Here is a 22,143-nt window from a genome sequence, read left to right as displayed (position 1 = left end):
ATGTTGAGGCTAATATCAAAGCAAAAGAAAATAAAGATCTAACTGGATAATAGTGAAGAGGAGGAAAGAAGCAGACTAATGTAGTCAGAACAGGAGAGAGGAGGGAGCGGGTACCAGGGAAAGAAGAGTCGGGGATGGGATATAGAAAGGCATAGCGTGGGAAGGAGAGCAAAGATCTTAGAGAAAGTAGTTTCAGCCAAGAGTTCATCCCACAGTTCAGCTTCTTTCTCCCTGAACAACCACACCATCACTTACCCCGATTAAAGAGAGATTGTTGTTGTGTGTTGTAGCAAGGATTGCCGAGGATCTTGAAAACCCAGGTGTGTAGAAAGGGGAGCCCAATTTCATGCTCTGTCCCAGAAACATCAGCACTGACCATGAACTTTGAACCAGGAGCTCCCAAGAGAGAAACTTCGGCCAAGCTGGCCTTCATTCAGTGTGTTGCAGCCTCTGTGAGCAGAGATGCATTTGAGAGGTAGTTCAGCTATGTGCTGAATCCAGGGAAGGCCTAGGAAGCCTGAACCACCATAATTCTTCATTGGTAGAAACTCTCCCTAGGAGCTCTGTCATTTGTTAGAAGGCACACTGAATATAGATCCCAAGAGATCCGTGTTTAGGGCTCAGATGGTAAAGAAAGTCAGGAAAAGAAAGTGAAGTCATCCAGTCGTGTCTGACTCTTTGCGACCCCATGGGCTGTAGCCTGCCAGGCTCCTCAGTCCATGGAATTTTCCAGGCAAGAGGACTGGAGTGGATCTCCATTTCCTTCTCCAGAGGATCTACCCAACTCAGGGATCGAACCTGGGTCTCCCGCATTGCAGGCAGATGCTTTACCATCTGAGTCACCAGGGAAGTATATGGTAAAGAATCTGCCTGCAATATAGGAAACCTGGGTTCAGTCCCTGGATTGGGAAGATCACTTGGAAGAGTGCAACCCACTCCAGTGTTGTTGCCTGGAGAATCTCATGGACTGAGGAGCCTGGCAGGCTACAGTCCCTGAGGTCACAAAGAGTCAGACACGACTGAGAGGCTAAGCACAGCACGGAAGAAAATATTTCAGACAGACTGAGAAACTTACCTCTTTTCTTACAACCAAACAGATGACTTCCAATAGAGTGCATTTTTCATATCTTCAACTTTGATTTACTTAGAAGGTGAATTATGTGAAGCTTGAATAAAACACACAAACTATACTTCATTGAGATTTATCATTGCCTTCTATCACAAGTGATGATGGGATGTAAAGAGTTTATGGAGAAAGGGAACTCTTCATGTAGCCATAATTCACACAGCTCCTTCCTGGAAACACTGGGTCAGACAGAACAGCAAGGTCTGTATTGGAGCAGAGAGAATGCTCTGAAAATGGAGTGAATGTCTTAATTCGGTTCTTGGAAACTTAACTGGTGTAAACTATTCCCACAGTCTGAGAAATAAATGCCTCTGTGGCCAGCTTCCTTCCCACTGTATCTCTTTGTGTGTGTGTGTGTGTGTGTGTGTGTGTGTGTGTGTGAAAAATCATGAGGCTAAGTGTTTTATTTTTCCTGTACTGCATATTTATAGAAATTCACACAAAAGTTTGCGAATGCTTAAGGTAGGCTTTAAGCCTCAGGAGCTCCAAGGAAGCTGTTTCTTCCAGACTAGTCCCAAGTGATATGCAATGAGCTACCTAGCTCAAACAGTCCAAGGGCAAAATCAAGCCTTGGGGACAATTGGTTAACTTCAATTTATATGACTTGATATGAGGCAATTCTGTTCTCTTCCCCATAAACTTTCCTTAAGTTCATCTCTTCTAGAGCTCTAGAAGTCTATGAAGGCAGTTGAAAGCCCATAGATGAAATATGTGTGGCTAACTACTCTTGTTTGTTTTATATCAAAGTGTGAACAGGTTTCCCTGGTGGCTCAGATGGTAAAGCATCTGCCTGCAATGAGGGAGAGCAGGGTTCTATCCCTGGGTCAGCAAGATCCCCTGGAGAAGGAAATGGTAAGCCACTCCAGTACCTTTGCCTGGAAAATCCCATGGACAGAGGAACCTGGTAAGCTACAGTCCATGGGGTCACAAAAGAATTGGACATGACTGAGCGATGTCACTTTCACTTTCAAAGTGTGAATTATGGTTATCATCAATATCAAAGGGCTAATGTCAGCAATAATTACAGTTCTTTGGCAAATCTGAAACATTAATATGTTAATGTTTTTCTTTCTATTGTTTATTATTTTTTAAAATAGAGTTGATTTACAATCAACTCTGTTTTGCTATTTTCAGTTGTACAGCAGATACATTAGGTTGGGCAAAAAGTTCATTGATATATATACATTTATATATGTAAAACCTAATCTCTAAGATCATTTTGTTTTCCCTCCAGAAATATTTTCCAAAATATCAAATGAGTAGCAAGAAGTGAGTAATTTTTTCATTCTTTTTTGACTTTCAGATTCTAAGTAAGCATAAAATTCAAGTCTTCTTAATTTTCATTTGAGGTTATTGAATTTCCAAATAAGAGTTCATACATGATCTAAGAATGAAAACTAAATTAGTTCCTGGAACTTATGTTATCTTTTATAATATTACCTTACTTTATCCCCAGTCAAACAATGCTCATTCGTATAAAATTTTTGTCTGATTAGAAAATTTGAATTTTTTACTCAACTTTCAATGTTTTATTTTTCATTAGAAAGCACCATTATCCTGTCCCACACTTTCCTCATGGCACTTTTCACTTCTTTATTCCTAAAAGTGTAAATCAAAGGATTGAATAAGGGAGTTAGGATGGTGTCAAATATGGCTACCATTTTGTCAAAGGAGAAAGAATATGGAGGTCGTACATATGTAAACATGCATGGGATAAAGGACAAAATCACAACAGCAATGTGAGATCCTCAGGTAGAGAGGGCTTTCTGCTGCCCTTCAGAGCTGTGGGTTCTCAGAGATAGCAGGATGACCCCATAGGAGACAAGCAACAAGGAGAAGATTAAGATGCCAGAAAAAACCCACTGTTGGTGACTACCAAAGGCCAAAGATGTGAGTGTCAGTGCAGGCAAGCTCCAGCAGTGGGTACAAGTCACACATGAAATGATCAGTGATGTGGAGCCACAGAAGGGCATCTGGAAAATGAAGAGAATCAGTGTCATGGAGTGAACGAAGCCCCCTGTCCAGGCTACTGCCATCAGAAGGGCACAGAGTCTGCGGTTCATGATAGAAGAATAGTGCAACGGTTTGCAGATGGCCACATAGCGGTCATAGGCCATGCCACTGAGGACAGTCACCTCCACCCCAGCACAGGAGGGTTCAGCAATGAGCTGGGTCATGCAGCCTTCAAAAGAAATGGTTTTCCTCCAAAGGAGAGCATCCAAAATCATCTTTGGGACAATGATGGAGGAGAAGCATGCATCCAGGAAGGACAGAAAAGCCAGGAAGAAGTACATGGGGGAGCCCCAGAGTGCTGGGCTGCTACTGATGGTCACCACAATTAGCAAGTTGCCTCCGACAGTTGCAATGTAAATGAACACAAATACAACAAATATTATTTTCTGCATGGTTGGATTCTGTGATAGCCCCAGGAGGACAAACTCAGTTACAAAGCTTTGGTTTTGCATAATTTCCAAGGAAAAGGTGAAAGGTACCACAGTGAGCATGTAGAATCTACAGTTAGAAGAAAGACAAATGTGTCTCAGACCAGTTTTTGGAGTCATTATAGTCATCAACAAATCGGTGCATCCATGTGAAAAATTGACTTATGTTCTTGTGCTTACTTTTTCCTTGAGAACACAAAGCTAGAAATTAGTTGAAGGTGGTAGGGGGATACCAGGAAGAATTGAAGCTTAGATAAATTGTTCAATGTTTTAAGATAGAACTTCAATGTAGAAGGGTAGGTATCCACCTGGGGTGGGGATAAGAAATAGTTGTTATCTAAACTGCCGACTCTGGTCATATGTTAATAGTACTGGTTTCCTGGAGTGAATTGCGAGACGAGTTCTGAAGCCACATCCATGATCTGAGGAAAGGAAAAGAGCAGTTTATTGGCCACGCCTGCCCTGTGCATGGGTGGGAGAAGGGGGAATTGCATGTCCTCCGTGATCAGGTGACTTTCTTATCTCCAGATAGAAGGAGAAATAAGGCAAAACTGAAGAAGTGCTTGGATCATAGCTATACTCCTAGTTATTTCTTTTAAATCTAAAAAAATTGAGACTTTAAAATCAACTAATTCATTCTTCAAAAAAAAAAAAAAAGAAAGAATGATCATTGGGAACACACCTTGCTGTAGACTAATACATAATAAATATCCATGTGTTAAGTTGGCTTTCTTTTCACTCATTATTTAACAACAAGAATAGAAGCTGATAAAAATAAGCAATACCTACTAATATGTACTATTATGATGACTAAGTTAAATAATGCAAGGAAGCAGTGTTCAGAGTTAAGCGACTAGAAAACAGTCCATGTCAGATCTTATTACCTAGTTTTACTGGTAGGAAGCCCATGCTTAAAGAGATAAAATTAAAGAAATAACAAATGCTGGCTCTGGAGACTTAACCCAGAACCTCTGACTCCAGCATGGAAGTGACTGACTCTACAGGGAAAGAAGCAGAAATTTTTCTAGCAAGAGCTTCAGAGCAGGAGGGGCTTCTCTAGAGTCTCTATTCACTGTAGAGGTTATAGCGTGATTCCTGTGTTCATGCTTGACTGATGCTTCTTGATGAAGGACACGGAGCCAGTGATGTAGACTCAGAAGGTAAAGGCCGGATTATTTACAGATACAAACTGACAGTAACCACATGGGTAAGAACAGAAACAGAATGCTGACTATAGTCAGAGCCTGAGGCTTTACTAACTGTTAAGTATTTATTCAAGGTGGCCCATCAGATCAAGCAGTACTCACAAGTGTGTGTCTGTTTCAAATGTATATGACTTACTGTAATGTAGGGAGATTCACATATAACGTCCCTACCCATTTCATACAATTATAATGAGGGTCAAATTGGAAAATGTGAAATTGCTGGCTTATGATAAAATGCCCTTACTGATTCTAGTGACTTTTCTGTCACTTAAAAAGTCGAACAGCTTACCCACAGAAAGCTTTTCCATTAGTCATCCAGATATTACTCCAACTTTTGACTTCATTTCTTATAGCAAGACACCGCTTTGAAGAATGACCATGTCCTTTGTCGTTGTTTAGCCGCTCAGTCATGTCTGACTCTTTGTGACCCCATGGACTGTAGCCTGTCAGGCTCCTCTGTTCATAGTATTTCCCAGACAAGAACCCTGGAGTGGGTCGTCATTTCCTTCTCCAGGGGATCTTCCTGATGCAGGGATTGAACCCGTGTCTCCCGCATTGGCAGATGGATTCTTTACTGCTAAACAACGAGGGAAATATGATTGTATCCTTCCTTGTACATATGAGAAATTAATCAGTTAAGTGGCAAGTGAGTGTGGGTGTGTGTGTACATATACATACTATCTATGCTTGTTAAATAAGGAAGTAGAAGAATATTGGGCTTTCTGAAAGAATTAAAAATGAGTTGATTTTTATGAATGACACTGACAGCTAAAAAAATGATTGAAAATATGAATAAAACTAGCAAATATACAGATGTATATACAACACGTCTTTTTTCTTACTTTAAAACAAATTGTTTCCAGGGTACTAGACATTTCTAAACAGGACCTGTACTCTGAACTCCATATTCAGCTACGTCATCAAGCAAACAAGAACATGAAAAAAACCTTATAAGATCATTCTATCAGTTAATGACTATGAAAGAGTAAAGACTATCAATATATGCAGAGACAATGAAATGAAATAAAGACGTCAAGTTCAGATTCATAGAGACCTAGGTTCAAATCCAAGCTCTTGTACTAAGTTATATTATGTGATGAGGAAAGTTACTTAAAATTCTCAAGAGCTCAGATTCTGTTCTGTAATTGTGTATAATAACAATACTTATTGATAAGGTTCTTGGAAGAATCTGATAAGGCAATATTGATATTGATAAAACCATTAATGCAGTTAGATGCACTGGAGAAAAGCACCATAAGTGCCAACAAGCTCCCAGAGCCTTTGACACAGAGCAAAGATGACAATCCTTTTACTCCTATTTTATGTTTTACCATGATCTAGGCTTACAAATATCTTTACTCATCCTTTTACATATTCACAAATATAAAATAGTTTTATTGGTTACCACAATGAAGATATGTTATCATTTAAATTTGCAACACTTTTAAGTCTTTAATAATCCCTGAATACAGTTTTATAGTCTTCAGACCCTCATGTTTGCATGTGTGGGTGTTAAGTTGCTTCAGCTGTGTCTGACTGTTTGTGACCTTATGGACTGTAGCCTGCCAGGCCCCTCTGTCCATGGGATTCTCCAGGCAAGAATATTGTAATGGATTACCGTGCCGTTCTCTACCTGCATCTCATCTGTCTCCTGGATTGGCAGGCAGGTGTCTTTACCATTAACATCACCTAAGAAGCCCAGATACTCAGGTGTCCACTTCTTTTCCAGGTAGTGTCATTGTACAAAGAAAATCAAATAATGCAAACAGTGGAGCAAAAGAGCAAGGTTCTGTATTAATCTAACAAATAATTCTTAGGCTCTGTACTTCCCTACTCTGGGAAGTGTCTAAGAAATACTAGTTTAGAATCAAATGCTTATTAAATATGAACAAATCAAACTGCCATTTTTTAGATAAAAGGAATTTCCAAAGCTACTGTTAATACTTAGGCAATGGAGAAGACAGTGTCTTCAGAGTTTATGATCACAAGGTTTATGATTATAAATTATTTAAAAGGTAATTAAACGTGCTGTGTTGTCCTGGATTGACCCCTAGAACAGAAAAGTAATAGAAGTGGAAAAGTTGGTGAAACATGATTAAAATCTTGTGCATCTTTAAGAGTAATATAATCAATGTTCATTCCACAGTTTTGACAAATATACTACTAGTAAGGTTAGATGATAATTATTAAGGGAAAATAATTAAGGAGTAGACAGAAACTCTGTATTATCTTGGCAACTTTTCTATTAATCTAAAATTATTCCAAAATGAAAAGTTAATTAAAATAATATAATAATTGTTCAGTTTCCAATATAAAAAATCTAGAAGCTACAGGTTTATAGTCATGTGTCACTGAAGAAACCACGAAGCTTAAAACAGAGTACCATTTGTTCAAGCTGTTGACCTGTGAGAGTCAAATAAGACAGTTACTATGAACTGCTTTGTAATGTATAATTCAACAGGAAGATGCGAAATATTGATATAAGCTTTATTTACTTATTTATTTTTTTTACCTTCATACTTCAGACAGTAATTTAATTATGATAGTCTTTTAGTGTTTACACATACAAAGTGCACTGAAGAATCTATCATAAGAATAAAATAGGTTTCTGAGTCAGGTTTTTAAAAAACTGTGTCTTCTAAATTGCAGTGAAACAGCTTCATTCATATTATCTAATTGGGAAATGTTTTAGCAAAAGTTTTAGAGTCATAAAAATGGCTATATTTTTTATACAAGTAACCCCAACCCTAAAAATTATTCTAAGAGTCAAATAAAGTGATGTAAATTTTATGGAGATGATATTTCATTTATGAAAAAATCAGAAATATCTAAAATGTTGAATAAAATGTTTATGCAACTCAGTCTACTATAAATAAATAACAAAACATGCTACGAATAAACACTAAATAACATAAGGGCATACTTGGTGAAGAATTTTTATAGCATGTTAAATGAAAAATTGTAGCAACTTTATTCATTAATAATGTATGAAGATAGTAGAGTCTTTATTTTCAACATGCACTTTGAAATAATAACAAGAAAAATTAACATTAAAAATCCATTTTAAACCCCACAACATCGTATTATTTATTATCTAAATATTTGTTCTGGAAAAGATGATGTTTGAGGATAATTTTATTACTTATCCAGTGTAATTAATTTGTACTGGTGGAACCAACATGCTAACATAACATAGAATCTTGCACTGTAAATATTTTCCTGGTATAAAGAATTCACAGATAGCCAAATCATAGGCCTAGCCCTCCCTATCAACTTTCCCTTCATACGTTTTTCTTGGAAACAGCTTGTTCTGTTCATATTTCTGACAAAATATCTCACAGACTTCCCTTCCCTGAGAGCTATGTTCTTCAGACACTGGAGATGTGCAGAAGATTGCTGAGGACCCTTCCTACCTGAACTGAGGGCTCTGAACCATATTTTGGACCTGCTGCTGCTGCTGCTAAGTTGCTTCATTCGTGTCCGACTCTGTGCGACTCCATAGACAGCAGCCCACCAGGCTCCCCATCCCTGGGATTCTCCAGGCAAGAACACTGGAGTGGGTTGCCATTGCCTTCTCGAATGCATGAAAGTGAAAAGTGAAAGTGAAGTCGCTCAGTAGTGTCTGACTCTTAGCGACCCCATGGACTGCAGCCTACCAGGTACCTCCATCTATGGGATTTTCCAGGCAAGAGTACTGGAGTGGGGTGCCACTGCCTTCTCTGACCTGGACCCTGGAAATTTTGCCTCCTGACTCTTACCATTACTCACTGTTTTCTTCCCATTCATTTTGGCAGTAACATTATTGATCATTCTGAAAATAATATAGAAATTTCTATGTCTAATTTAAAGCTGATATAACTATTTTATAATAGTTTATATAATAGCTTTATAAAACAAATACAATATTCAAAATTATATGAGAAATTAGTAATAGTTCAGTTCAGTTCAGTTGCTCAGTCGTGTCTGACTCTTTGCGACCCCATGAATCGCAGCACGCCAGGCCTCCCTGTCCATCATCATTCCCGGAGTTCACTCAGACTCACATCCATCGAGTCACTGATGCCATCCAGCCATCTCATCCTCTGTCGTCCCCTTCTCCTCCTGCCCCCAATCCCTCCCAGCATCAAAGTATTTTCCAATGAGTCAATACTTCGCATGAGGTGGCCAAAGTACCAGAGCTTCAGCTTTAGTATCATTCCTTCCAAAGAAATCCCAGGGTTGATCTCTTCAGAATGGACTGGTTGGATCTCCGTGCAGTCCAAGGGACTCTCAGGAGTCTTCTCCAACACCACAGTTCAACAGCATCAATTCTTCGGCACTCAGCCTTCTTCACAGTCCAACTCTCACATCCATACATGATCACAGGAAAAACCATAGCCTTAACTAGATGGACCTTAGTCGGCAAAGTAATGTCTCTGCTTTTGAATATGCTGTCTAGGTTGGTCATAACTTTTCTTCCAAGGAGTAAGCGTCTTTTGATTTCATGGCTGCAGTCAGCATCTGCAGTGATTTTGGAGCCCCCACAAGTAAAGTCTGACACTGTTTCCACTGTTTCCCCATCTAATTCCCATGAAGTGATGGGACCAGATGCCATGATCTTCGTTTTCTGAATGTTGAGCTTTAAGCCAACTTTTTCACTCTCCTCTTTCACTTTCATCAAGAGGCTTTTTAGCTCCTCTTCACTTTCTGCCATAAGGGTGGTGTCATCTGCATATCTGAGATTATTGATATTTCTCCCAGCAATCTTGATTCCAGCTTGTGTTTCTTCCAGCCCAGCGTTTCTCATGATGTACTCTGCATAGAAGTTAAATAAGCAGGGTGACAATATACAGCCTTGACATACTCCTTTTCCTATTTGGAACCAGTCTGTTGTTCCCTGTCCATTTCTAACTGTTGCTTCCTGACCTGCATACAGATTTCTCAAGAGGCAGGTTAGGTGGTCTGATATTCCCATCACTTTCAGAATTTCCCACAGTTTATTGTGATTCACACAGTCAATATAGGGATTCATTATATGCCGTGTTTTTTAATTATATTTTAACATTAAAATAATAGGTTAAAAACCCATTCTAATTACCTTCCCTGTTAAATTCCTTGAATCCTCTGCATTTTTATCCTGCATTGTTATTTACTCTAACAATAATAGTTTAGTTTTTCATCTATTTAAGCATCTTCTTTTCCTTTATGGCCTGAGAAATGTGTTCTCTTCAGATTTCAGATCTTTTACTCTCTCCTCAATATTGCTCTGCTGATTTCTCTAAAAGTCTCAACTTATATACTCTCACTATTTGGGGAATTTAGAAAAATAACCTTTCAATGTTCCTACCTGTGCCCTTCCTGATGGATGCCTGAGCCTTTATCTTTCTGTTTTCTTAGTTATTTAGTTCATATTAAGAGAGAGAAAAAGCCACAACAATTAGAACTAAGGCAGTTAGTAACTTCAGCCATTTAAATATTCTTGAACAATTCTGGAGCAGAAATTTAATGCTATTTATGACATCAAGTGTACATAGAGACAATTAAATGAGCAAATTTAATATCAGAAGACTCTGCTCTAAAAAACAAAACAAAACAAAACAAAACTCTGCTCTATCAGTTGAGTAAGACACTATTACCCTTCATGTCCTTTCCTGGGCCATTCTTTAGTGCTTTTTGTAGGAGATTCACTACTGTATTACATATCAATAGTTCTCTAAATAAATCAGCTTCCTTCTACATAGGCATTATGTAGTCCACTTTTTTAAATCTAAAACACTAGGATGAGTGGTAAAAGAATGATAAATATAACATATAAAGAAAGAATAATTAAATGATAACAAATTAAGAAACAATAATGATAAATGATAAGATCTCAAGAAACAGTAAATAAAATGCAATTGACCAGTTCTAACAAAAATACTCAGATGTTGCATTTTATAGTTATTTGGATTTAACTTGAAGATAAAAAATTGATGATAGCTCTAATTTCATTAGACTTGCATAGAAACACATAACCCTCCAAAAATGTGTGTATTCAAACAGCTGCTATATATTCAACACTTAATTTCAAGTCCTATCTAAGTAATTCCACATGTATTATTTTATTTGTTTCCATATCCTTTGGCCTTGTAAACATATAACCTCCATTAAAAATAAACATTATGAGGGCAAAAAGGTTTACAGAACTGGCCCAAATGTACCCAAACAAATGATAGACCACAGCTTGTCTTAAACTTGGTAGCCTGCATCACAACACCCATAATTTTACATACTACATCACAATTTAAAATCACCTGTGAATATGCAAAAATGTGAATTATAATTCTTAGTCTGTGTCAATCTCTTGAAAATCCTGGCAATGGTAATATCCTTCTCTCTATGGAGAAAAACCCATTCAACAGCTGGTCAAAATGTGACATAAAATTTCTAAGTCTTACTTCTACATCTAAGAAAGAGAGACGTTGCAATCCTGGTAGATGTGGTAAAGAATTTTCCCTACTGATTCTCAAACACTGTCTTCACCGTGGTCTCAATGAAAACATAAAGAAGAAAACTTTCATCCTTGACCTGTAAGTGGAATTTAAACAGGTTTCCCTGAGAGGTCATGAACCTTAGGATTGAATCTCAGTTTCCCTCAGGGTATGGACATTTCCCATCATCACAATTTTCCAAGACACAGTTATTTATGGTTTGACTTCTTCAAGTGTTTGTAAAAATTGTATGACCCCAATCAGTCAGTGTTTTGTTGTTTTGGGGGGGGGGCTTCTCCTGGGCTTCTATTTCTAGGTGCTTTCAATTCCCTTCATATTCAGAAAGAGAAAACTGTATAAATTAGGACAGAACATAGTCCCTTTGCAGACTGCCGTGAAATGTCTGTTTATTTACTAAATGCAAAAGATGAGTTCTGGGATAAGGCAGAGCATCAGTCACAAAGGCAGGTACTGTGTGGGGACTAGAGCAATAGTCATGCTTACTAAAGAGTAACAACTTTTATGTGTGAATGTTTTTCATGAAACAATCTATTCATTAACCCAGAATCTGCTTTTCTTCTCTCTGTACATGATCTTGATATGCCATAATTTTAAAATTAAAAGTACAAAGGGAGGTCCTAAGATGGCAGAGGAATAGGAAGGGGAGACCACTTTCTCCCTCAAAAATTCCTCAAAAGAACATTTCAACGCTGAACAAACTCCACAAAACAACTTCTGAATGCTGGCAGGGGACATCAGGCACCCGGAAAAGCAGATCATTGTCTTCAAAAACAGGTAGGAAAAAATATAAAAGACAGAAAAAGAGACAAAGGAGGTGGGGAGGGAGCTCCATCCCTCCTGGGAAGGGAATTTTAAGAAGAGAGGTTTCCAAACACCAGGAAACACTCTCCCTGTCAAGTCTGTGGCGAGCCTTGGAAGCACATAGGGCAACACAACAGGAAGGAAAAATAAATAAATAATTAAAACCAACAGATTACAAGCCCAACAGTAACCGCCCCCCCCCCCCAGTGGAAAAGCAGCGCAGATGCCTGCCTCCGCCACTAACAAGTGGGGGCAGGGCAGGGAGGTGCGGGAGGCACGGGCTGCAGTGCTTTGTAAGAATCGGGCAGGAATGCCCCTCGCGTAACCAGAACAAACTAACTCGGGCTAGCAAACCAGACTGTGGGATAGCTACCACGTGAAAAGCTTGAACATAAGACACCGCCAGGACCGAGCACAGAACAAAGGACGGAACGGAAATAGCCAGCCCAGACCATCCCAGGGACAGGCAGCCAGAGCCGTAAGGGCTGGAAAGGGGCAATCGCAGCCCCGGAGAGACTTTACCTACCAAACTGCAAGCAGGCTTCTTTGCTAAGACTTCTGGGGGTGCTGGACAGTCACCATCTGCCTCACAAGGGGCGCCAGTGGTACACCCAGAAAACTGAGCAGCAGAGACAGGAAAAGCGACAAGTCGCAGCGACCACGCTCTCCAAACACCTGAGATACTCGGACCTGGGAAGGGCACAAAATGCAGTCCCAACCGAATCTGCGCCTCTGAGGGCTACCTGAGCGCCGAACCTGAGCGGCTTAGACAGGGGAGGTGCCCGCAGCCTAGGGCCGGCCTCAGACGGCTCCCGGCTGAGCATCGTAGGGCTGGAGTGGTTTGTGCACCGCGAGCAGGGCCAGGCCCAGCGGGGCTGAGACACTGCGAGCATACAACATGCTATTTGTTTGCAGCATCCCTCCCTCCCCACAGCGTGACTGAACTAGTGAGCCTAAAAAAAAAAAAAATGTCCACCCTGTGTCAGGATGGAAATCGAAAACTGAAGAGACCAGCAAACAGAAGAAGTTAAACAGAGGGAACTGCCTTGGAAGTGACCCCACACTGCCCACAACACCAGAGAAAGGGCCAGAAATATCTTTACTATTTTTACAATCATTCTTTTTTTTTCTTTTTTCTTTTTCTTTCTTTTTTTTTTGTTTTTTGATGATGCTGTTGTGGGGTTGTTTTTTTCTTCTTTTCTTTTCCTCTTCATTTTTTTTTCTAACTTTTTAAAATTGTTAAGTCCTCTGTTTCTCGTCTAATTTTTCTTTCTATAACCTACTATTACTTTTCAAAAAAAAAAAAAGACTCTATTTTGTAAAGCAAACACCATATATAGTCTTTGTGTGATTGTTGTTGGTGTTTTTTAATAATTCTTGTGGCTTTTTTTGTTGTTGTTGTTTGTTTATTTTATTGTTTCCTTTTTTCTTTTTTCCTTCTTCTTCTTTAATTTAATATTATATTTTTGAAAATCCAACCTCTACTCTAGATTTTTAATCTTTGCTTTTTGGTTTTTGTTGTCAATTTTGTACATTTAAAAACCCAAACTTCACTACCCAATTTTACCTGAGAGTGAGATTACTGGCTTGACCACTCTCTCCTCCTTTGGACTCTCCTTTTTCTCCACCAGGTGGCCTCTGTCTCTTCCCTCCCCTTTCTCTTCTCTATCCAACTCTGTGAATTTCTGTGTGTTCCAGACGGTGGAGAACACCTAAAGAACTGGTTACTGGCTGGATTTGTCTCTCTCCTTTTCATTTCCCTCTTTTATCCTCCTGGCCACCTCTATCTACTTCCTCCCTCCACTCTTCCCTGTATAATTCCATGAATACCTCTGAGCGGTCCAGACTGTGGAGTGCACATAAGGAAGTGATTACTGGCTAGCTTGCTCTCTCCTCTTTTGACCTCACTGCATCTCATTCCAGTCACCTCTAACTACCCCCTCCCTCTTCTCTTCTCCATGTAACTCAGTGAACCTCTCTGGGTGTCCCTCAACATGGAGAAACTTTTCATCTTTAACCTAGATGTTTTATCATCGGTGCAGTGCTGTATAGATGGAGAAGTCTAGAGGCTACTGTAAAAATAAAACTGAAAACCAGAAGCAGGAGGCTTACTTCCAAAGCCTGAGAACATCAGAGAACTCCTGAATTCAGGGAACATTAATCAATAGGAGCTCATCAAATGCCTCCATACCTACACTGAAACCAAGCTCCACCCAAGGGCCGACAACTGCCAGAGAAAGACATACCACCCTAATTCTCCATCAACACAGGAACACACCCCTGAGCTTCAATATAGAGGCAGCTTAAAGTTACTACAAAACTTTGATGTCTCATAACCTATTATTGGTCACTCCACGCACTCCAGAGAGAAGAAACCCAGCTCCACCCACCAGAACTCCAACACAAGCCTCCCTAACCAGGAAACCTTGACAAGCCACTGATACAACACCACCCGCAGTGAGGAAGCTCCATAATAAAGAGAACTCCACAAATTACCAGAATATAGAAAGGCCACCCCCAAACGCAGCAATATAACCAAGATAAAGAGACAGAGGAATACTCAGCAGGTAAAGGAACAGGAGAGTTGCCCACCAAACCAAACAAAAGAGGAAGACGTAGGGAATCTACCTGAGAAAGAATTCCAAATATTGATAGTGAAAATGATCCAAAATCTTGAAATAAAAATGGAATCACAGAAAAATAGCCTGGAGACAAGGATTGAGAAGATGCAAGAAAGGTTTAACAAGGACCTAGAAGAAATAAAAAAGAGTCAGTATATAATGAATAACACAATAAATGAGATCAGAAACACTCTGGAGGCAACAAATAGTAGAATAACGGAGGCAGAAGACAGGATTAGTGAAATAGAAGATAGAATGGTAGAAATAAATGAATCAGAGAGGAAACAAGAAAAACGAATTAAAAGAAATGAGGACAATCTCAGAGACCTCCAGGACAATATGAAACGCTCCAACGTTCAAATTATGGGAGTCCCAGAAGAAGAACACAAAAAGAAAGACCATGAGAAAATCCTTGAGGAGATAATAGTTGAAAACTTCCCAAAAATGGGGAAGGAAATAACCACCCAAGTCCAAGAAAACCAGAGAGTTCCAAATAGGATAAACCCAAGGCGAAACACCCCAAGACACGTATTAATCAAATTAACAAAGATCAAACACAAAGAACAAATATTAAAAGCAGCAAGGGAAAAACATCAAATAACGCACAAGGGGACTCCCATAAGGATAACAGCTGACCTTTCAATAGAAACTCTTCAGGCCAAGAGGGAATGGCAAGACATACTTAAAGTGATGAAAGAAAATAACCTACAGCCCAGATTACTATACCCAGCAAGGATCTCATTCAAATACTAAGGAGAAATCAAAAGCTTTACAGACAAGCAAAAGCTGAGAGAATTCTCCAACAAATGCTAAAGGATATTCTCTAGACAGGGAACACAAAAAGGGTGTATAAACCCGAACCCAAAACAATAAAGTAAATGGTAATGGGATCATACTTATCAATAATTACCTTAAACGTAAATGGGTTGAACACCCCAACCAAAAGGCAAAGACTGGCTAAATGGATACAAAAACAAGACCCCTCTATATGCTGCTTACAAGAGACCCACCTCAAAACAAGGGACACATACAGACTGAAAGTGAAGGGCTGAAAAAGATATTCCATGCAAATAGAGACCAAAAGAAAGCAGGAGTGGCAATACTCATATCCAGTAAAATAGACTTTAAAACAAAGGCTGTGCAAAGAGACAAAGAAGGCCACTACATAATGATCAAAGGAGCAATCCAAGAAGAAGATATAACAATTATAAATATATATGCACCCAATATAGGAGCACCACAATATGTAAGACAAATGCTAACAAGTTTGAAAGGGGAAATTAACAATAACATAATAATAGTGGGAGACTTTAATACCCCACTCACACCTATGGACAGATCAACTAAACAGGAAATTAACAAAGAAATGCAAACTTTAAATGATACAATAGACCAGTTAGACCTAATTGATATCTATAGGACATTTCACCCCAAAACAATGAATTTCACCTTTTTCTCAAGTGCTCACAGAACCTTTTCCAGGATAGATTACATCCTGGGCCATAAATCTAACCTTGATAAATTCAAAAAAATCGAAATCATTCCAAGCATCTTTTCTGACCATAATGCATTAAGATTAGATCTCAATTACAGGAGAAAAACTATTAAAAATTCCAACATATGGAGGTTGAACAACACGCTTTTGAATAACCAACAAATCACAGAAGAAATCAAAAAATAAATCAAAATATGCATAGAAACTAATGGAAATGAAAACACAACAACCCAAAACCTGTGGGACACTATAAAAGCAGTGCTTAGAGGAAAGTTCATAGCAATACAGGCATACCTCAAGAAACAAGAAAAAAGTTAAATAAAGAACCTAACTCTACACCTAAAGCAACTAGAAAAGGAAGAAATGGAGAACCTCAGAGTTAGTAGAAGGAAAGAAATCTTAAAAATTAGGGCAGAAATAAATGCAAAAGAAACAAAAGAGACCATAGCAAAAATCAACAAAGCCAAAAGCTGGTTCTATGAAAGGATAAATAAAATTGACAAACCATTAGCCAGACTCATCAAGAAACAAAGAGAGAAAAATCAAATCAATAAAATTAGAAATGAAAATGGACAGATCACAACAGACAACACAGAAATACAAAGGATCATAAGAGACTACTATCAGCAGTTGTATGCCAATAAAATGGACAACATAGAAGAAATGGACAAATTCTTAGAAAAGTACAATTTTCCAAAACTGAACAAGGAAGAAATAGAAAATCTTAACAGACCCATCACAAGCATGGAAATTGAAACTGTAATCAGAAATCTTCCAGCAAACAAAAGCCCAGGTCCAGACAGCTTCACAGCTGAATTCTACCAAAAATTTCGAGAAGAGCTAACACCTATCCTACTCAAACTCTTCCAGAAGATTGCAGAGGAAAGTAAACTTCCAAACCCATTCTATGAGGCCACCATCACCCTAATACCAAAACCTGACAAAGACGCTACAAAAAAAGAAAACTACAGGCCAATATCACTGATGAACATAGATGCAAAAATCCTTAACAAAATTCTAGCAATCAGAATGCAACAACACATTAAAAAGATCATACATCATGACCAAGTGGGCTTTATCCCAGGGATGCAAGAATTCTTCAATATCTGCAAATCAATCAATGTAATTCACCACATTAACAAATTGAAAAATAAAAGCCATATGATTATCTCAATAGATGCAGAGAAGGCCTTTGACAAAATTCAACATCCATTTATGATAAAAAAAAAAAACCTCTCCAGAAAGCAGGAATAGAAGGAACATACCTCAACATAATAAAAGCTACATATGACAAACCCACAGCAAACATTATCCTCAATGGTAAAAAAAAATGAAAGCCTTTCTCCTAAAGTCAGGAACAAGTCAAGGGTGCCCACTTTCACCACTACTATTCAACATAATTCTGGAAATTTGGGCCACAGCAATCAGAGCAGAAAAAGAAATAAAAGGAATCCAAACTGGAAAAGAAGAAGTAAAAAAAAACTCTCACTGTTTGCACATGACATGATCCTCTACATAGATCCTCCCCTAAAGACTCCACCATAAAATTACTAGAGCTCATCAATGAATATAGTAAAGTTGCAGGATATAAAATCAACACACAGAAATCCCTTGCATTCCTATACACTAATAATGAGAAAGTAGAAAAAGAAATTAAGGAAACAATTCCATTCACCATTGCAATGAAAAGAATAAAATACTTAGGAATATATCTACCTAAAGAAACTAAAGACCTATATATAGAAAACTATAAAACACTGATGAAAGAAATCAAAGAGGACACTAATAGATGGAGAAATATACCATGTTCATGGATTGGAAGAATCAATATAGTGAAAATGAGTATACTACCCAAAGCAATTTACAAATTCAATGCAATCCCTATCAAGCTACCAGCCACATTTTTCACAGAACTAGAACAAATCATTTCAAGATTTGTATGGAAATACAAAAAACATCGAATTGCCAAAGCAATCTTGAGAAAGAAGAATGGAACTGGAGGAATCAACTTGCCTGACTTCAGGCTCTACTACAAAGCCACAGTCATCAAGACTGTATGGTACTGCCACAAAGACAGACATATAGATCAATGGAACAAAATAGAAAGCCCAGAGATAAATCCACACACCTATGGACACCTTATCTTTGACAAAGGAGGCAAGAATATACAATGGAGTAAAGACAATCTCTTTAACAAGTGGTGCTGGGAAAACTGGTCAACCACTTGTAAAAGAATGAAACTAGATCACTTTCTAACACCACACACAAAAATAAACTCAAAATGGATTAAAGATCTAAATGTAAGATCAGAAACTATAAAACTCCTAGAGGAGAACATAGGCAAAACACTCTCTGACATAAATCACAGCAGGATACTCTATGATCCACCTCCCAGAATACTGGAAATAAGAGCAAAAATAAACAAATGGGATCTAATTAAAATTAAAAGCTTCTGCACAACAAAGGAAAATATAAGCAAGGTGAAAAGACAGCCTTTGGAATGGGAGAAAATAATAGCAAATGAAGCAACTGACAAACAACTCATCTCAAAAATATACAAGCAACTTATGCAGCTCAATTCCAGAAAAATAAATGGCCCAATCAAAAAATGGGCCAAAGAACTAAATAGACATTTCTCCAAAGAAGACATACACATGAAAAGATGCTCAACATCACTCATTATTAGAGAAATGCAAATCAAAACCACAATGAGGTACCACTTCACACCAGTCAGAATGGCTGCAATCCAAAAATCTGCAAGCAATAAATGCTGGAGAGGGTGTGGAGAAAAGGGAACCCTCCTACACTGCTGGTGGGAATGCAAACTAGTACAGCCACTATGGAGAACAGTGTGGAGATTCCTTAAAAAATTGCAAATAGAACTACCTTATGACCCAGCAATGCCACTGCTGGGCATACACACCAAGGAAACCAGAATGGAAAGAGACACATGTACCCCAATGTTCATCGCAGCACTGTTTATAATAGCCAGGACATGGAAACAACCTAGATGTCCATCAGCAGATGAATGGATAAGAAAGCTGTGGTACATATACACAATGGAGTATTACTCAGCCATTAAAAAGAATTCATTTGAATCAGTTCTGATGAGATGGATGAAACTGGAGCCTATTATACAAAGTGAAGTAAGCCAGAAAGAAAAACATCAATACAGTATACTAACACATATATATGGAATTTAGAAAGATGGCAATGATGACCCTGTATGCAAGACAAGAAAAGAGACACAGATGTGTAGAGCGGACTTTTGGTCTCTGAGGGAGAGGGAGAGGGTGGGATGATTTGGGAGAATGGCATTGAAACATGTATACTATCATGTAAGAAATGAATCGCCAGTCTATGTCCAATGCAGGATACAGGATGTTTGGGGCTGGTGCATGGGGATGACCCGGAGAGATGTTATGGGGAGGGAGGTGGCAGGAGGGTTCATATTTTGGAATGCATGTACACCCATGGTGGATTCATGTCAATGTATGGCAAAAGCAATACAGTATTGTAAAGTAAAATAAAGTAAAAATAAAAATTAAAAAAATTAAATTAAAAGTACAATTTCCAGACCTTAAAGAAAATTTTCTGTTTTTATTTTATTTTTTTAGAGAAAGATTGACAGTTTGTTTACTCTGATGGAATGTAGCATTGCAATTGAACCTGGAGAGAAAATCGGGGCTTAGTTCATGAGGTCCCTGCAGAGTCTATACCAGTGAGTGTGCCCCTCTATATACTCTTATATTCTACCTAGTTTTAATGTTTATTCATACTCCCCAGAAAGGAACAGTATTGAAGTGATTCATCAGAAAGGTAAATATTTGTAATTGCCTAGACTTCATTTGCACATGGTATTAAGGGACTAGTGCTATTCTACTTTCAATGAAATTTTAGATGCTTTTCCTGACATGGGTTAGCCATCTGACATGGACCACTCTCCTAGAAGGGATATTTTAAAATTATGACTCAACAGCAGGACTCCAGCAATTAATCCTAGAGCCCTGGTTCCTACTTCAAAACACATGTACCATTTTCTACTTTATTCCAAGTCTTGGTTTACTTAATCCTTTATTATTTGCTTCAGCTAGAGGAAGTGAGCGGGATAAGAAATAATATTGTGATGATGGCATGGGCCAGATAACGTAACAGGTATGTTATAGAAACAGGGTAAATTCAGAGAAACCTTACAAATCAGAAAAGAGAGAAGGACACAAGGAGCAAAAAAGCACAAAGAGTGTGTGAAATGAGAGGATGATGTGGAGGTGAGTTAAGTGACAATATGGCTCTTTCAGAATTTATCCAGTAGTCCACGCTTCCTGACAGATTAAAATTTCTTCCTGGTCATTAATTAATTAAACTATAGCATTTATATTAAATCTACAAATATAGAGAACTCAAGTCTGGACCATTTCTTCTGTCCTTTAGGATTATTTATTCATGGGAATATAGCAAAAAAATTACAAAGTAAAGCTTTGCGATATGTTCTAACAACTAGTAAATCTAGTTTCCTATCTAGTTTTCCTGTTCTTCTCTCCTTTTGTCACCAAGCTTATTTAAAGACAGGCACATATGCATATAATTTTAGAATTGTTATATCAATTTCCATGAAAATATGCTTTGTCATTGGGGCCAGTAAAGAAATCGATTAGTCATTCAGGTGGAAATACCATGGAGGAATTTGGATTTCCAGGTCTCAACCTCCAAGAATCATTGCTCAAAGAAAGTGTGCCAAGAAAGACGGGATGAAACACTGCTGGTGGATTTTGTAGGATGGGAAGTGAGTGATGAGAGTTATGTTGAATAACATGGAGGGCACTGGTGACCCAAAAAAGGGAAATTTAACTGAAGTGTGGCTGAAAGGATTTAAACAGAACAGAAGAAGAGAAACGGGAGACAAGTGTTCGAGAATCTCTTGTGTTTTGTAAGAAAGAGTAGAGAATTAAATGGAAGAGCAACTGATGAAGGAAAAGGAATCAATGAAAGATTTTACGTGAAAGATGAAGGGTATAACAGATTTGCTTCCTTGCTGATGTAAAATTATCAAATAGAAAGTGAAATGTAGATAAAATAGATTTAGAAGCTATTTTTAGACCAATGCCCTCACGCAAACAAGAAGGAAATAAGGTCTAGAGTACAATAAAGAGGTTGATTGCTTTGCATAGGAGCATAGATAGTGAATGCATTTTTAAGAGTAGGTAAGAAGGTAGCAAATATCTGAATGGGTGCTGGAAATTGGTAGACATAGTTGTAAGAGTCTAAGGAAGTTCCCTTCAGATGGCTTACATTTTCAGAGTGAAATAGGAAGTAAGCTTATTTAATGTCTCTAAATAAGTTGGATGTTTGCAGTAGTTTTTTGTTTTTTAGACAAATACTCTCCTTCAAATTAAAATGCTATCTTATTCGTAAACTTAAAAAAAATAAAAATGGAAATAAAATGCTATCTTATTCCTACTTTGTAATGTCTTTGTATCATAAATAGTATTGAAATTTTCTACTGTAATACACAGATTAGATTATTTACAATCAATTATCCACAGTGAGTTTCTTTAAAAAAAAAAAAAAAAGCAGCAAGACCAAGATTTGTTTCAAAATAAGAGCATTAAAGAACAAAACAAAAAAGGCGAGCAGTGAGCTGAAAAGTAATAGGTTTAGTGAATAAAGCTGTTTCATGTGAAGAAATTAGGGAGACCTACAGAAGAGAGAAGAGGTTTGTGGACTCTAATTGCAGGTAATAACTTCAGCATAAATGGTCAGAATGACCTTACTTTGTACCAGAAGCGTGGCGGCTACGACAGACTGCAGAAGCACGGCCAAGAGGAGCCACCCCAGGCCGGAGGTCAGGGACAGCAGCCGCTAGGAGTTACTTTGTAATAGAAAATGTAAATTCTGTACCTACTTTGATGCTGGAGAATTACCAAAAATATTATTTATCTTTAGGGATCTCATTATGAACCTTCCAGTTCTCATAATTAAAATAG

The 22,143-nt window shown here is 38.1% G+C and overlaps 1 pseudogene; it reads right to left on the bottom strand.

The window, feature by feature from the left end:
• Positions 1 to 2,655: 2,655 nt before the first annotated feature.
• LOC138420667 (olfactory receptor 4C15-like) lies at positions 2,656 to 3,591 on the bottom strand (annotated as a pseudogene).
• Positions 3,592 to 22,143: the final 18,552 nt, after the last annotated feature.

Source organism: Ovis canadensis, chromosome 15 (assembly GCF_042477335.2).
Source record: "Ovis canadensis isolate MfBH-ARS-UI-01 breed Bighorn chromosome 15, ARS-UI_OviCan_v2, whole genome shotgun sequence".
Lineage (NCBI taxonomy): Eukaryota > Metazoa > Chordata > Mammalia > Artiodactyla > Bovidae > Ovis > Ovis canadensis.
Note: the sequence above shows the minus strand (reverse complement) of the source record. Positions and strands in the feature narration are given on the sequence as shown.